Genomic DNA, 15,113 nt, shown 5'->3' with positions numbered 1-15,113 from the left:
AAACAATGTCATACGGGGGCATTTTGCCACCTTATCTTGAATTTCAGAGGAATTTAAATCAAACGCAGTGAAAGCGTGCATGATTTGTGTAAGCCATGGATGCACTCTATGGGTGTTTTTTTCTTTTCTTTTTGTGATATACTCATTTAAATGAGTTTAAACAACATTTACGATATCATAAACGAAATATATCTCAGATTAAACACTTAATAGAAGGTTTGTGCTTACGTCACAGTTTGGTCAGTTACCCGGATTCGCGGCCATATCGATGATACTCGGATGTAAACAGCAGCATAAACTGCACGGTAAACGTACTACTAAATAGAATACATTGTTGTTCTACTGATGGGAGAAACGCCACATGCTAGTGACGCCTGCTGGTCAAAAGATGTGTAAATGCAACAAAAACAGGCTAAATCAATAAAGACCATGTCTTGTTAAAAATGATGAAACTGATCCGCGATCAGGTGAAAACCATTTACGCTGTTCTAAACTCAATGAACTCGAATGATTCACAGGGTTCATCATCGCTCCCCAACGGCAAATCATTGAGCTTTCGAAACGATTTAAAACAGTTATGACGATGAAGCCTCGTTTATTGAAATCTCGTGACCTCCACAGTTTGATACGCGCTCCGAACCACCGTTTCGAAACAAATGATTCACAAAAGTTTCGAAGCCTTATGAAGCAGTGCTTTGAAAGCACACATCGCAACACCGTTTTGCTAATTAATTTTGTCTAAACCACGGAAAAAACGTGTGGAAGCTGCTACATCATATAGAGGAAGACTTATAGTAAGCAGGAAAGAGCGCATTATTTTGACAAACTAAAATTAATAGGTGGTAAAGATACCTACGAGTAGTATTAATTAAGATATTAGTCTAATATTTCACCTAACTGACCGGAAATGATAAGAACAAACATAAATTTTTGTCACAAACGCCTTTTATTCCTCAGACAGTTCGCAGCTTTATAACGTTACTCCAAATGTTTTTCCCTGTCTGACCGATTGGTACAGCCAAAACGTGACAATAATGAACCATTTTCATCAGCAATAATCAATATATCAATAATATGCAAGGTCCATTCAGTTCAGTGGCGTTACGTTTAGTGCTGCCAATATGGCTGATTCGTGACGCATCGTGAAAACACTCTACTGGACCAGCCTAGTATCCACATTTCAAGTACTACACGAGTAAGTACTAGTCAAAAATATTTAAAAATATCTTTTAAACATTTTTTTTCCCCACTGGTTACGATGCAGACCTTCTATATAACAGTATCCTATGAAGTGTTGCCTTTTGAGTTTGGCCACTGTTCACCTGGATTGTTGTAAGTTCTATTTGAAGATCATGTGTCTTGGCGAATCTCTTGAAGTCTTGTTCTCTGGGCTTTCTGAGGGGAGCAGCAGTGAGACTGTTGTTGTTGTTCTTCTCCCATTACGTCCGCCGAATACTAAAAGACATCTCTATAAAGGCCCCAGTCCCCTTAAAACTGTTTGTTTCGGCCTATCGCTGTCTGATAATAGCCTCCTCTGGTGAAATCCCCTAGCAGCAAACACACAACACGACATAAACACCGTTCTAGCACACTGTTCACATCAGAGATGCTTTGTTGTACGTGAAGGCCAAACAGCCTGTTTTCCTTTTATTCCTGTCTTCTTTCTTCATCACCCCACCTTGACACATCCTTCATTTCTTCTTCCTTCCGGGCTGCTGTGAATTGTAGATTTGAATGTCATTATTCCTGGTTTTAAGGTCTAGTTGATGAATCTGTTTGTCAATACCAATGGCTCTGGTTAATGTTAGGCCCTAGCGGGAGGTGAAGCACTGTAAGTGCTATTCATGGCAATTCGCACTCTAAATTTAGAGGCATTTGAGTAAAAAAGCGTCAGACTGACATGAAAGTGCTTCTGTAGCATAGTTTCTTGGTTTGTATGAACGCACGGAGGAATAGCGACATAAAGAGTGGTATGTATTTTGTTGAAGCCTCGGGGCAAGTCCAGGCTTGGGATGGAGGCGGGCACACACGGTGCAAGTTTGTGCCGCTGGCTATTTTAAGAACAACATTAAAATATGGTTTAATATTTCTTTTTATGTGATATTGACCGCACTTTAGTCAATATTGTGAATATTTCCGTCTGAGGTGCTGTGTGTTTGCTTCAATGCTGAGCTTGTGTTTCTTCAAGTTAAAAATTCAATTCCCAATTGCGTTCCCACTTTGAAGACTAACAGAAACTGCTTTATATAATTCACTGTTTTCTAAACGTAAAACAATAACTTAAAAGGAAAAAGTTGCTTTGTTTGCATTTTTCAGGCATTTATTGGTCTTCAAGCGAGGTGTGGATGATATATTTTTGAACAGCGTTTTTAAAAAAATTGCACACAAGAAATATAGTTCTATTATAATGACAATTTAAATACAGAGTAAACAAATTAATTATTAAATTAAATATACTGAAATAAAAACATTTTTTTCCTTTACATTGATCTGCTTGCCTTTACATAACATTTGAAAATTTCTGATTGCGCATAATAAATAAAATAAATATATATTAACAGTTTAAATAGTGCTGTCAAATGATTCATTGCGATTAATCGCATCCAAAATAAAAGTTTTTTTTTATATATGTGTGTACTCTATATATTTATTATGTATATTTAAATACACACACATGCATGCATATTTTTAAGAAAAATGTTATGTATATATATTAAATATATTTATATATAATATGAATTATATGAATATAAATATATGCATGTAAATACATGTAAATAATTTAAAAATACATACTGTATGTGTGTATTTGATTTTTAAATTATATATAATTAGTAAAAATCACTAAAGCAAAGCACCTTGTTATGAAAGTATGAAACGTTAAAACAATTAATGAACTAATAAATGAACTAATTAATTAATTAAAAATAAATTTTAATAAACTCCACAATAAAAGCAAAAAAAAAATAAATAAAAACATTTATATTATTAATAATTAAATTAATATACTGAAATAAAAACATTTTTATTCCTTTACATCAATCTACATGCCTTTAAATTATATTTGAATATTTCTGATTGCGCTCGATAAATAAATTTAATATATAATAACAGTTCAAACAGGTGCTGTCAAACAATTAATCACAAATAATCACATTTAAAATATGTGTGTGTACTGTATATATTTATTATGTATATATAAATACACACATATGCATGTACATTTAAAAAAAAGTTTATATATTAAATATATTTATATATAATACAAATGATATGAATATAAATATATACATGTAAATACATGTAAATATATAATATCTATAATAAAATATATACTGTATGTGTGTATTTATATGCATAATAAATATACACAGTACACACATATTATGTAAACAAAAACTTTTATTTTGGATGCAATTAATCATTTGACAGCACTAATATACAAAGTAAAAATCACTAAAGCAAAGCACCTCATTATGAAAATATAAAACATTAACAAAATGAATGAATGAACAAACAAATTACTTAATTACAAAAATAAAATTAAATAAACTCATTATAATAATAATATACATTTATAATATTAATAATTACATAAAAATATAGCAATAATAATAATAAACTCTACATGATGTTAGAACATTTCTAGCCTCTCGTTGACTTTGCATCTCAGCTTGTTTGCATCATATTGCGTCATTATTGTTCAGTTATTTTTGTATTTTGTGACATCTCATGATGAAGCCAAACAGATAAAGGGTTTGTCAGCTGCTCTTACCAAAATCTAAACATCCTGAAAAGTGTTCTAAATCCATTGAAGTGATAACAACTGAGAAGATAGTGGCAGAGAAGTTTCTGTTGGAGGATTATCTCAGACACTTTGGAGAGAGATTCACTTTGCTATTACCCAGACTTCGAAAGGCTCTTGGCAGGTCTCAGAGCGGCGGATAAAGGCAGATGTGTGTGGTAATGAAGATGCCGGTTTGCCTGGTTGCTTCCCTGGAGCTCGTCCTGCACGGGAGTTATACGTTTTGCATTGCGCTGAGGCCTTCTGCCCTGATTAAGACCTCAAACAGTGATTTGGCTCAGGGGAGCGACGAAGATTATCTTGTAGGCTCGCACTGGTCTAGCCCTGCGTATTGTGACAAGGCTGAGAAATACAGATAGTGTGCAGAGTGCTCTCATTCTATCAAATGAAGTTAATGCGTACACCTTCTGCACCAAACTTTGACCTTAACTGTAAAGGGCGTTGTGAGAATTCAGCTAATGCCATCTTTTCCACTTGCCTTCCTTCCTTCCTTTTTCACTTGCCTTCCTTTTTACTGTTAAAATACTTTATCCCATCCCAGTTTAATTTGCCTGTAAGTAAATCTGTAAGTAAGCAATTCATAGGTCCCTTACTGAATAGTACAAACATCTGTTTGGTATGAAAGCCCGGTTTTTTGTCTCAGAGTAAAAATAATAAAGGTAATTACAGCTTTGCATCTCATTACTGCAACTTTATTACTTGCAAATTGTGACAATTGTGTTTCTTGTAACTGTAACTTTATGATTTTACATGTCACAAATTGAGTTTATTTCTCATAATTGTGACTTTATTTCTCACAATGTGGCTATTTCTGAAACTGCAACTTTATATTCTGCAGTGTGACTGTTTCTTGTATTTTTATTAATTTATTTTACTAATCTGTATGCATTTGTTTATTTACTTTTTATTATTTTAGGCTTTTCTTTTTGTGCTTAATTTTACATATGTATGTATGTATGTATGTATGTATTATTTCATTTTATTTTAAACATATTTTTTTATATTTTATTCTGAGGCAATACTGGCTTTTATAGTTTGGAACCACTAGTGGCATTTAATTTAATTTAATTTAATTTAATTTAATTTAATTTTTTTTCTTCTTATATTTTTAACTAACTGAAACTAGCTTCCACAGGTTAATGCCAATAGTGGCATTTTAATTAAATTAAAATTAATTTATTTTAATTTATTTTTTATTTTATTGAAACATTTACTCTAAGGTGAATTGTCTTTTTATCTAGCTGAAAACTGACATGTTCTTCCATACTTTAGTGCCACTAGTGACATTTATTATTTTATATTAATTTTGTTTTTTTCCTCTTATATTTTTAACTAACGGAAACTGGCTTCTGTAGTTTAGTGCCACTAGTGGCATTTTTATTTTATTTTATTTTAGTTATTTATTTTTTATTTAAATTATTACTCTAAGGCATTTTTTTTCTTTTATATTTTTATCTAGCTAAAACGGAAACTGTCTTTCATTGTTTAGTTTCACTAGTGACATTTATTAATTTTACTTTTTTTTTTTTTTTTTTTAAATTTCATTAATGTTTTATTACATTTTTACATTTTTCTCTATCTGAAAACTGAAACTGTCTTCAATTATCTAGTGAAATGTATTATTTTTAATTTATTTTATTTTATGTTTCATTTTCCTTTTATATTTTTAACTAGCTAAAAACTGAAACTGGCTTCCATAGTTTGGTACCACTAGTGACATTTATTAATTTTATTTTTTTTTTTTAATTTCACTAATATTTTATTACATTTTTAATTTTTTCTCTTATATTTTTATCTATCTGAAAACTTTGTTTTATTTTTTTAATTTATTTTATTTTATGTTTCATTTTCCTTTTATATTTTTAACTAGCTTAAAACTAAAACTGGCTTCCATAGTTTGGTACCACTAGTGGCATTTTATTTATTTTATTTCATTTGTTTTATTTTTTCTCTTATATTTTTAACTCTTTGAAATGTAGTCTTATTTTATGTTTTATTTTTAATTTTCGTCTTATATTTTAAACTAGCTGAAAACTGAAACTTGCTTCCATAGTTCCACTAGTTGCATTTATTTTTTATTCTATGAATTTTTTACTTTAAGACGGACTCCGTAGTTTGGAGTTTTTTATTTTATTTAATTTTGTTTTAATTTATTATAAATGATGTTTTACTCTGAGAAACTAGCTTCCAAAGTTCGTTCCACCAGTGGCCCAGAATTGATGCATATCGTGTCAGGCAGGTGTTTTGGAAGTGGTTGCCTGTCTGAAATGTTTGCGTGTTCATGTGATTTGACTCTTGAACAGACTGTAAATCAGTAGTACTGATAATGGCAGCATGCTGGAGACAAATGCAAAGATAGCCCTTAGATGGGAGACCATAATTGTAATGGATGGAGAGAGGAACAGTATGTGGGCGTCTCACTTAAGATTCATGGGCCTGCCACAAATGCGGAGGCTTGGAGAAGAGAAAACAAAGAGATAGAGAAAGAGGGTGTCAGTAAGACTTAACTAGCAGTCCTTATAGCCAGAGTGGGGCTTGAGATGTACATCAGCATAACACCCTGGTGTTAGAGTAAGTTAGTTACATTGTCCTGCCTTTTCAATTAGATTTTGAAAACTCCACAGACAATTATGCGGTTGGCAGGTGCAACGTGGATACTTTTCATAATTGTTGAGATAAAATGAAAGCAGGCTGTATATCCTGCGAAAAAGTGGTTGAGATTGAATTTGTAGATACAAATGACATTGTGACTCCTCTCCTGTTCTTCTCTATAATTGGATTAGGTTCTAGATAGGGTTTTTGTTTTCTATTGTCAGATGCCGGATTACTGAGACGTCTTCCTTCATGCCAATAAATAATACATTTTGGCAGCAAAAGGGGTGAGTGTTGTTATTTCCCTGTGTAGCATCTATATCTGTCAGACAGGAGGTTTTTTACTCCAAATGTGGATCATTCCTTTCCTTTTTATTCAGCTTCAGTCTGTAAATCCTTGTATAAGTGTCAGTCTGTGAAAATAAATAGAATTTTGGAGAGCATCCTTCTCATCACGACAACCCTCGTGACAATAATTTGAACGTGAATGGAATTTTATAGCAACATCAAAGATGCAAAATTTGTCAAAACAGTGCTGCAATTTTCACTTCCACAACAACAGATGGTTTCATTCATTTGCTTGTATTGAAGACTCTAAAAATCAGTCACACTAGAGCTTTCGCTAATGATTATTTTGGTAATCGAGTAAGCTGTCTAGTAATAAAAATATACTTAAGTGAACAATAGCTTATAAAATTACTTAAAATACATATAATCAGGGCTCGAATTTTGTTGAAAAAAAAAAAAAGACATCCCTTCTTTAAAACCACTGTCCCCCCTTACCATCTCCTTTAGATTAATAATGCTGTGTATTATGTAAACCTTATTGTGCAAATTAAATATTAATATTCTCTGTGTTTAGCAATTTATAAACTTAATAAAGGGGAATGGCCAATCAGGGTGCACTGTTAATTAAAGGAGAAGTCCACTTCCAGAACAACAATTCATAAATAATTTACTCACCCCCTTGTCATCCAAGATGTTCATGTCTTTCTGTCTTCAGTCGTGAAGCTTGTGTAGCACAGGCTCTGGGATGCGCGTTCACTGAATCACGTCGAAAGGTCACGCCGAACGTAGGCAGAACCACAGACCCAATGGTTTGAAACAAAGCCAGAGCAGAGCTGTTGTGCATCTCAGAGCAACACTGCGGTATTTCTTTCCTGCATGAATCTGTTTTTGAACAAATCCAGTGAGCCAAATATTCAATGACCCATTCATAAAAATAGTCCACTTGCTTCAATCCAGATTGAATCAGCAATTTTGAAAGAATCATTTGACTGAGGGACTCAATTAATCATTCATTAACAGACACTTGCTGACACCTACTGGCGGTTTTAGTGGCATATTAATTTTATCCATGACAAGCCTAAAATGGCACAAAGACACACAACAAAATATTAATTATCATTATTGACAAAAATTCCCCTCTAAAATATTACATAATTTTTTTTTTTTTTTTTACTTTTAACTTTGTGGGGAAAACAGCTCATAAACAATTTCATTTAATAAAGCTTATTGTTTGTTAAATAAAATGAGTTTAAAAATTTGACAATTTTTTTTTTTTTTTTACTATTCGACCACTGCATATAATAGTAATGAGACAATAATAATTAGTTCAAAAAATTTGTATCAAAAGTAAACAGGCTAATCATATAGTTTTATTGAACAAAACTGTTAATATACATAATAAATTATAAACAATAGAGCTAACGTACATTACACATTATAACAAAAAACTGCAGAGGGTGCCAACAGCCTGACGATTGTTTTTACATTTTACTTCACAATCTAATGCTTGTTTAATATTAACTAAACAACACTGAATTCAAATACAAGTCAAATAAGTCAAGAAAAAAGCTTTTTCACAAGTCTTGGATGTTGCAGCACATCTTGCTGGACTTGAATTGAGTTTAAAGTGTTCATTATCAAGAGAACAACACCACAATAATCATTCAGTTTTAGTTTATTGCATTTCATTGAATATCACTGAATGTATTTTGAACTCTTTGGTCATTTTTTTTCCTTATTACTTTGAATATATATTTAATATTTGAAGATGGTTTATAGCAGGTGTTAAAAGTGATTAACAACCATTACTAATGAAGGGTGGGGTCGGGTGGGGTTGCTATAAACCATTAAAGCTCATTTGGTCAGAGATAATAACCACCCGATAATAACCAACCAGGACTCATCATCACTGCTGACATAAATAATAAGAACATTTGCACGCATGGTGTTGTAGGCATCATTCACCTATGTGGCGAGTTCTCAGGAGTTTATTTTTACAATTTGTTTGTTTACAATTAATGTGAAAGTCACATTAAAATTGTATATTCTTTAGCTATATATCTATATATAGCTATATCTATCTATGTATCTATCTATCTATATATATATATATATATAAAATTACAGTTTGCATTTCCAGTACAACCCTATTCCTTAAGTATGCAAACCTTATTGCACATGCACTGGAATATGCATTATATTGGACATTAAATATTCAAATGAAAATGGAAACATGATCGTTTTATAAAGTCAGCTGTGGTGTGATGAGGGGTGAACACAGCGAAAACTACAGTAGATGGGGAAAAAGAAGAACGCGCTGAAAGACAGGAGGAGCCGATCGAAGTTTGCCGCAACTTTCTTATGAAATTTGAAGGGCACTGAGGCGCTAAAAAAGACCCTAAAGAATAATACCAGCTTGTGGAAAAGGGCCTTCGATGTCCCCTTTAAGTTATGTAATGTGTTAATGGTTAAAACTCTAATAAAAGTAAACTGGGCCACTAAAATGATAATAAATCTAGTTATATTTTGTCACAAAATGTCGTAAAAGTCTGTATTCATTATCATACAATAGGTTTATACAATTCCAACAAAAAGGCTTTGAGGACTTAGCATATGTTCAGCAGCCTTAAGCCCTTGCAGCACTATTAGCGTGCATATATCACTGTAATGTATGGATGAGCAGACTGCAGTGAGCAGTTTAAAGTGTGCTACTGTAATGAATGAATATTTAATATTCGCTAAATGGTTACAGAATTATGTGACAGGACAGAGTTTGAGTTATGAGATGAATCCAAGACTGATCATTTTTGTTCTGGTCCTCCAGCACTAGAACATGTGACTCAAATTGCAATTCAGTTAACTGAGCTAAATCGCAATGTCCTGAACAGAGATAAATAGACACAGGGAACAGTTTATGAGATGGAGACTAATAGAGCCATTATGATGAAACACCATATCTTGTTGTTATTTATTGTGACTGGAGAATGTGGACTGATTGTTTCAAAATGTGTTTGTCAAGAGGTTTCATTTCTTTGCACGAAGCAGGTGAAGGGTTTGGGATGTGAGATTGCAGATGCACAATAAATCATGAAAGAAACATAATACAAAGGCAGAACATCAAAGGTGTGTCACGTCACTGGCGCGTCTACATTCTCCTTAAAACCTAACTTTGAAGTCGCATAGCCCAAGTTTTGATAATCTCAAAAAATCCTTTGATAATTCTAGATGTTTCTTCATACATGCAGATATTGTAGATGCTGTCTGTTTAGCTTTTATTTCAGTTTAACAGAGCTTTTTTTCATCAATGTTGAATGAATGTAATATCCCTGTACAAGATCAACGGTACTTCTAAAACTCAGAAAATACCGGATTTTTTTTCCAACAGCATCTTGCCGGTAGAATAAGAAGGAACAATATTATAAGGGCTTGGGGTGCAGGGATCCCTGATGCTGGGATATTAGGTTTTATAAAATGTTTTTTTTTTCTGTAAATTTTGGTGTTTAAATGTATTTTTATTGCAATCATTTAACACATTTATGCAGTTTGATATTATTTACTGTTTTATTTATTGTTTTATTTAAAAATTACATTAATAATGAAACTAAATTAAATTAATAATGAAAAATGAAAGCCCTAAAAATAACGATTAATATAATATAATATAATATAATATAATATAATAAGAAAATATTTAATTAGTGAAAAAAATCTCTGGGTTGTTTTACATGAAAATGGCTAGCTGACTTTTTATAAATATAAAGTTAGCTAGTTATAATATAATATAATATAATATAATATAATATAATATAATATAATATAATATAATATAATATAATATAATATAATATGAATATGAATATATTTAATTTGTAAAAAATATCTAGTGAAACATGAAAATGGCTAGCTGACTTTTTTTATTTTATTAATATAAAGTCAGCTAGTTATAATAATATCATATCATATCATATAATACTTGTGAAAAATATCTGGGTTGTTATACGTGAAAATGGCTGGCTGACTTTTTAATTTTATTAATATAAAATCAGCTAGTTATAATATAATATAATATAATATAATATATATAAAAAAATAATTTGTGAAAAATGTTTGGTTTGTTATACGTGAAAATGGCTAGCTGACTTTTTATTTTATTAATATAAAGTCAGCTAATTATAATAATATAATATAATATAATTAGGGCTGTCAACGATTAATCGCGATTAATCGCATACAAAATAAAAGTTTGAGTTTGCCTAATATATGTGTGTGTACTGTGTGCAATTATTATGTATATATAAATACACACAAATTAATGTGTATATATATGAGAAATATGTTATTAATATACAAAAGAATTTTATTTATATATAATATCAAATTATAAAAATTATAATAAATATATATGCTTGAAAATATTTCTTAAATATATACATGAATGTGTTTGTATTTATATATACATAATAATTACACACAGTACACACACATATATTAGGCAAACTTAAACTTTTATTTTGTATGCGATTAATCGTGATTAATCGTTGACAGCCCTAAATATAATATCATATATCATATCATATATAATACTTGTGAAAAATATCTGGGTTGTTATACGTGAAAATGGCTAGCTGACTTTTTTAATTTTATTAATATAAAATCAGCTAGTTATAATAGTATAATATAATATAATATAATATAATATAATATAATATAATATAATATAATATAACAAGAAGATATTTATTTTGTGAAAACTTTGGGTTGTTATACATGAAAATGGCTAGCTGACTTTTTATATTATTTTAATATAAAGTCAGCTAGTTATTATAATATAATATAATATAATATAATATAATATTAATAAAATATTTAATTTGTGAAATATTAATGGATTGTTATACATGAAATTGGCTAGCTGACTTTTTATTTTATTATATGAAGTCAGCTAGTTAATAATATAATATAATATAATATTTTCACAGGGTGAAAGTATTTGTGAGGAAAAAAACTGGGTTTTATGCATGAAAATAGCTTACTTTATATTGTATTAAGGAGATTTTATACATTTGGAAAACCTTCCATTCAAAAAAGCTTGAAAACCTCTAGCATAGGATATCATCGACTACACAGAGGCATTGTTTGTTCTTGTTTTTTTCTTGACTACCCACCACAATGGTTACACCATCCAGAAAAGCTTTTAACATCTATGGACTTCAATAAACACTGCTTTAAAACAGCTCTGCAGGCTTCTCTACAGACGGTTTGGTTATGTAACAGTCCCCTGCACTCATGCAGTTTAATTGTACATCAGAATTGCTGAGGCCTAAAGGAATAATTCACCCAAAATTTGGTTGAAGACTCTCTGAACCAGAACTATTTTTTTACATTGAGTCCCGGTGGGGGACGAGTTGACTACGAGTGTGCTGGACGGTGACAAGGACTGAAAGGTCTGTTCTTAATTTTTAAAAAGAGAAAGAGTTCAAGCAAAAAGAAGAGCACTTGCTGGGCGATTTGGTTTGCATGTGTTTGACATACAAATGTCTGTGTTGTCTTCCTGGAGTCGTGTAGTTCAGTAATAATTCCTCTGGCTCCATGGCATGGTAGAGTGTTTTTTCTTTTTTCTCAAAAGTCTTACAAAGTACAGTTCTTGAGCTAATAAAGATGGTACAGTCACAAAAGAGCATGTCTGTCTGTAGTGAGTTCTCACTTTCTGTACTTTGTGGACAGTTGTCTAATCTTAGCGTGATAAATTGTTTGATCAGTGCAATTTTTCTGCGCTCTATACCCCCACTGTTAGTTCAGACCACCTCCTACACTTGAAAGAAATGGGCTCATTTACTCTCTGTCAGTTAAACCGTCTCAAGATGAGTGGGAGAAATCTGTCTCTGTCTATATGAATGTTGTGTCTTACTGAACGCGCACTCCGATAGCTTTACACCGGGTCAATGGGAGAGAATCTGACATTTTATTTTAGATCTTAAAAGCAAAGGCAGATTTCAGAGGATCCCTCCAGTCACTCATGAGTATAGTTGATAGTGGGCCAGGGAGAAGACAGACAGCTGATGACTGAGTTGAAACGTGGAGTACTACAATGAAAGAATCCTCTGCAGTGCTGTCAGACATTACTCTTATCTCCTCCGTTTCCACTCCATCTGTCAGTGAATGTATGAGGAAAGTTCACAATCCTTCTTTGGTCCCACCAAATCATATGTGGAAAAGAAAACATGACATCAAAATTCGAAATAAACTTTATAAAAATATGTCAATCATCTTGTTGTGAACAGTTCATGAGTAAATGCTATTCTAAAGATCTTTTGATCTTTGATCGCTCTGCTGCTGCTGTCGTTGATGTGACAAAAAAAGGTTTTACACTGACAAATGACTGCAAGTGCAATAGTGCTTTTATGTACAGTATATTGAGTAAATGGTAAATAAATATTGAGTAACTTAGATTTTAGACCGTACTGGCACTTACTTTTGCTCTGCAGTTTGTCATTTTAGGTTTAGTGCCCCATTTCCCCCCTGTTAAGGCTGCCTGGGCAAACATTAAGTCACCTAATTAATATTTATGAACCAAGATGATTGAGCGTCTTACACCATTTGCCACTACATATCCTTTAATTTGGAAGTATGACAAGTTTATAATGTTGCATTGGGTGTAAATGGCTATTTATTATATTTTTGCTATATGTACTGCCACATTTTCTCCCAGTTAGGGCTGGGCAAACGTTTCCTCACCTACCTAAAAAGTTGGTTCACTCAAAATTGAAAAAGAACTGTCATTAATTAATCACTTTCATGTTGTTTCAAACCCGTAAGACCATTTATTTCCAGAACACAAATAAAGATATTTTTGATAAAATCTGAAAGCGTTTCTGGACAGACAGCAGCGCAACTAAGGCCATGTTCAGACTGTCAGTTTTTGGGATTGACAACTGCATTTACTTACAGGTGTCTTGAAATGTCCCGTTCATACAGCAGCTTACAGTCACTTTTTGAATACTGTCTGAATGAATGTGCAATAGGAGTTCCTTACGAGTAACCATAGCAACAGAGACCAAAGCAATATCAAAGATGGTGATGTCCGTAAAACTTAAAGTCTTATCACTTTCTGACACAACAACAGTCCAATCGAGCCGCGAGGTCATCATTAACCGACAGCAGCTTTAAGTATGAGTGGAGAGCAGAGCATTTGAGCTACGGGCAGAACACAAAACTGATTGAGGGAGCGGCTCCGGTTATTTTTGTTTTCTTTGCACATAAAAGTATTCTCGTAGCTTTGTAACATTATGGTTGAACCACTGATGTCACATGGACTATTTTAATGATGTCCTTGCTACCTTTCTGGGCTTTGAATGTGTCTTTTGCATTGCTGTCTGTGCAGAGAGAGCTCTCGGATTTCATCCAAAATATCTTTGTGTTCTGAAGATGAACAAAGGTCTTATGGGTTTGGAACGACAAGAGGGTGAGTAATTAATAACAGAATTTTCATTTTTGAGTGAACTCTCTCTTTAATGTTCTGAACCAAGCTGACTGCTTTGATTGTAATCCAGTCAAAACCCACCTTCCATTTTTGCTACTGCATATCATGTCAAGTTCTTATAGTTTTGTTGGTTGTAAATGCCGTTTAACAGTGTTTTTGGCACGTTGTAAATTCTTTTTTCCCCCAATCAGGGCTATGGGTCACCTAATTAATATTCAAAAACCATGCTTATTGCATTGATTATAATCTAATCAAATCCCACCTTATATTATTAGTCACTGCATATGAATAAACTTAGAAATATGCCAAGTTACTACAGTTAAATTGGTTGTAAATGCCATTTTATGACAATTTTTTGCCATGGTGAGTACCCTGTTTTTCCTAAGTTAGGACTATGGGCAAAAGCAGTGTCACCTAATTAATATTCATGAACCAAGCTGATTGCCTTGATTGTAATTCAGTCAAATCCCACCTTACATTTTTTGCCACCGCAAATCATTTAACTCACAGTTATGTCAAGTACTTATATTTGGCTGGTTGTAAATGCCATTGTTTGGTTGTAAATGTCATTTCACGTTATTTTTGTCATGTCGTAAATCCTATTTTTCCCCAGTCAGGGCTATGGATAAATGTTACGTCACCTAATTAATATTCAAGAACCAAGCTTATCGCTTTAATTGTAATCCAATCAAATCCCACTTTATATTATTAGTCACCACATATGATTTAACTCAGAAATATAAGTTCTTAGTTAAATTGGTTGTAAATGGCATTGTATTTAGTTTTTGCCATGGTGAGTGCCCTGTTTTTCCCAAGTTAGGACTATGGGCAAAAGTAGTGTCACCTAATTAATATTCCAAGCACACTTTTTGCCACCGCATATAATTTAATGCAGAATTATGTCAAGTTCTCATAGTTGTTTGTTTGTAAATGCCATTTCACTTTGTT

The sequence above is a fragment of the Labeo rohita genome, chromosome 15 (assembly GCF_022985175.1).
Source record: "Labeo rohita strain BAU-BD-2019 chromosome 15, IGBB_LRoh.1.0, whole genome shotgun sequence".
Lineage (NCBI taxonomy): Eukaryota > Metazoa > Chordata > Actinopteri > Cypriniformes > Cyprinidae > Labeo > Labeo rohita.
The sequence above is the reverse complement of the archived record's forward strand: the minus strand, read 5'-3'. Positions refer to the sequence as shown.